This window comes from Triticum dicoccoides, chromosome 3A (assembly GCF_002162155.2).
Source record: "Triticum dicoccoides isolate Atlit2015 ecotype Zavitan chromosome 3A, WEW_v2.0, whole genome shotgun sequence".
Classification (NCBI taxonomy): Eukaryota; Viridiplantae; Streptophyta; class Magnoliopsida; order Poales; family Poaceae; genus Triticum; species Triticum dicoccoides.
This window is the reverse complement of record NC_041384.1, coordinates 420751601-420755805: the sequence shown is the minus strand read 5'-3', so window position 1 is coordinate 420755805 and position 4205 is coordinate 420751601.

The following is a 4205-nucleotide window of genomic DNA, read 5'->3' as shown; positions in this document are numbered from 1 at the left end:
GATTTCCACTGTTCCCGCGACTAATCAAGCATCTACTAGCAAATATTGCAAAGTGACGTAGAACAGGAAAATGTATGCTGGTAATTCTTGCATCAGAAACTTTCCTCGTTTCCCCTACAGCAATCATATCAATAAACCTCTCCACATCATTATGATGTGGTTCCTCTATGCTGCCCGCAAAGGGTATCTTACAGACCCGACAAAAATCATAAAGTGACATCTCCTTAACCTCATCATATAAATGAAATTCCACTGAAGGTGGTGATTTCTTAGCATGAAAGTAAAAAAATTGCATGAAAATATTAGTGAGGTGGAGATACTATTCACGCTGGTCGTGGAGGAAGTCGATGAGACCTGCATTATCAGCCAAATAATAAAAGTCATCATAAATCCCGGCTGCTCTCAAGAACTCATCACAAGGCCATTCGCACGGCCGAACCTCCCCAGTACGAGGGAGATTATATTTGGGCTTCTTATTCTCTTCACTTTGCTTATCCTTCGAGCTTCGGCTTGAAGAGCCCCTCAACAATCTCTTCCATTTTCTTTCTCTGAAAAATTTCTGAAATTTTTAGTGATACAAAATAAAAGTGAACTAAACTTAACAAGATTGATAGCAACTACTCCTACAAGTGCCTAGAGGCCATATCATGCATTAAAACTACTTTTGACCATATAAATTTGACATGCAAGCTCAAGAACAGGGTCACCTAAGCAGCAAAAATTTGCAATAAATAAAACACTAGAACAAAAACTAATTGGACCATTGAGGAGTCACATACCGAAGAACAATCCCCCAAAGCAGTTTTGTGAATGGAGCTTTGAGCTAGGAGATCGAAAATGGCAGCAAGATGAGCTAGAACTCGGGTTTGAGCTGGTGGATGATTTTTTTCTAGAGGAAGACAAAGTGTGTGGGTGCAAGAATAAGTGGAGGGGGCCCACGTGGGTTCCACGAGGCAGGGGGCGCGCCCTAGGGGGGTGGCGCACCCTGGACCCTCGTGGCCAGGTGGACTGGCCCCCAGGTGTGTTCTCAGTGCCAATAATTCTTAAATATTCTAGAAAAATCATATAAAATTTTCAGGACATTTGGAGAACTTTTATTTTTGGGGTATTTTTTATTGCAAGGATAATTCAGAAAACAGACAGAAAATACTAATTTTGCTTTATTTAACCTAAATAACAGAAAGTAAAAAGAGGGTACAGAGAGTTGTGCTTCCTAACTTCATCCATCTCATGCTCATCAAAAGGAATCCACTAACAAGGTTGATCAAGTCTTGTTAACAAACTCTTTTCGAATAACATGAAATCGGAGAATTTTCGAATAACACTAAGTTACCTCAACGGGGATATGCATGTCCCCAACAATAAGAATATGACATTTCTTCTTGAAAGTAGGAAGAGGAAATTCAACCTCCAATTGTAATTGTTGAAGTTTTCCAATAGAATTTATACGATGGACTTGAGGTTGTTTCCTCGGAAAGTGTACCGTATGCTCATTACCATTAACATGAAAAGTGGCATTGCCTTTGTTGTAATCAATAACAGCCCCTGCAATATTCAAAAAGGGTCTACCAATAATAATAGACATACTATCGTCCTCGGGAATATCAAGAATAACAAAGTCCGTTAAAATAGTAAAGTTTGAAACCACAACAGGCACATCCTCACAAATACCGACATGTATAGCATTTGATTTATCAGCCATTTGCAAATATATTTCAGTAGGTGTCAACTTATTCAAATCAAGTCTACGATATAAAGAGAGGCATAACACTAACACCGGCTCCAAGATCACATAAAGCAGTTTTAACATAGTTTCTCTTAATGGAGCATCGTATAGTTGGTACTCTTGGATCTCCAAGTTTCTTTGGTATTCCACCCTTCAAATCATAATTAGCAAGCATGGTGTAAACTTCAGCTTCTGGTATCTTTCTTTTATTTGTAACAATATCTTTCATATACTTAGCATAAGGATTCATTTTAAGCATATCAGTCAAACGCATACGCAAAAAGATAGGTCTAATCATTTCAGCAAAGCGCTCAAAATCCTCATCATCCTTTTTCTTGGATGGTTTAGGAGGAAAAGGCATGGGTTTCTGAACCCATGGTTCTCTTTCTTTACCGTGCTTCCTAGCAACAAAGTCTCTCTTATCATAATGTTGATTCTTTGATTGTGGGTTATCAAGATCAACGGCAGGTTCAATCTCTACATATTATCATTGCTAGGTTGAGCATCAACATGAACATCATCATTAACATTATCACTAGGTTCATGTTCATTACCAGATTGTGTTTCAACATCAGAAATAGAAATATCATTGGGATTCTCAGGTGTGTCAACAACAGGTTCACGAGAAGCATGCATAGTCCTATCATTCTTATTTTTCTTCTTCTTATAAGAACTAGGTGCATCAACATTAGTTCTCTGAGAATCTTGCTCAATTATCTTAGGGTGGCCCTCATGATACAAAGGTTCCCGAGTCATTTTACCCCCTCTAGTCACAACTCTGATAGCATTATCATTTTTCTTATTATTTAATTCACTGAGCAATTCATTTTGAGCTTTAAGTACTTGTTCTACTTGAGTGGTAAACATAGAAGCATGTTTACTAATAAGTTTAAGTTCACCTTTAACTCTAGACATATAATCACTCAAGTGTTCAATCATATAAGCATTACGTTTCAATTGTCTACCAACATAAGCATTGAAATTTTCTTGTTTAACAATAAAATTATCAAACTCATCTAAGCATTGGCTAGCAGACTTATTACGAGGAATATCACCTTCATCAAATCTATAGAGAGAATTTACCTTTACTACCTATGACAGGTTATCAAGACCATGTATTTCTTCAATAGGTGGTAAATTCTTAACATCTTCAGCTTTAATACCTTTTTCTTTCATTCATAGATTTCTTTGCATCTTGCATATCTTCAGGACTGAGAAATAGAATACCCCTTTTCTTCGGAGTTGGCTTAGGAGTTGGTTCAGGAAGTGTCCAATCATTTTCATTACTCAACATATTATTCAAAAGCAATTCAGCTTGATCAACAATTCTTTCCCTGAAAACACAACCAGCACAACTATCCAGGTGGTCTCTGGAAGCATCAGTTAGTCCATTATAAAAGATATCAAGTATTTCACTTTTATTGAGAGGATTATCAGGCAAAGCATTAAGTAATCGGAGAAGCCTCCCCCAAGCTTGTGGGAGACTCTCTTCTTCAATTTGCACAAAATTATATATTTCCCTTAAGGCAGCTTGTTTCTTATGAGCGGGGAAATATTTAGCAGAGAAGTAATAAATCATATCCTGGGGACTATGCACACAGCCAGGATCAAGAGAATTAAACCATGTTTTAGCATCACCCTTTAATGAGAACGGAAACAACTTAAGGATAAAGTAATAGCAAGTTTTCTCATCATTAGTGAACAGGGTGGCTATATAATTTAATTTAGTAGGATGTGCCACAACAGTTTCAGATTCATAGCCATAAAAAGGATCAGATTCAGCCAAAGTAATTAACTCAGGATCGACAGACACTAGTACAGCGAGCTCCTAAACAAACGATTTTTAACCCCTTCCCGTGACGGCATTCGGAACCGTCGCCAAGTGAGTGTGGGCGCTAGGGGGGTCCTTCCCACAAGACCCAGAAACCATCAGGGATATGCCCTCCTGGCACACACGTTCGGCAAAATGAGGTCGTGTGCGATCGGCGAGCGCTCAAATACGGAAATACGTGTAGTAGAGCTAAAAATACAATTATACGGTGAAATCGTTTCCGGGCGCAAGTACATCCCACACAGTCAGTCCCCGCTAAACGTTTCTGTTCGTATGTACATCCCACACAGTCGCTCCAAGGAAAAAATTTCCGTTCATAGGTACATCACACACAATTTTTCCTGTTAAATCGCTTGCGTTATTGAATATATGACACACGGTCCGTGGAAGAAACCGTGTGTCAAAGGCTCTCTATCACATACAGTTTTCATGTGGTAAACGTTTGTTCAAGGTGGCCTAACGCAAGAAGTTTTCAAAAGAAAGCCGTGTGTGATTGTTCATTGATCCAACATGGTTTATTCCTAGAAACTGTGTGCGTTGCCCGAGGTCATCGCCCACGGTATTTTTTCAACAACCTTTTGCAATAGCAAAACCCAATTAGCAGGCTAATTATCCAATTATTCCGTAATCCATTTATTAATCTAATTG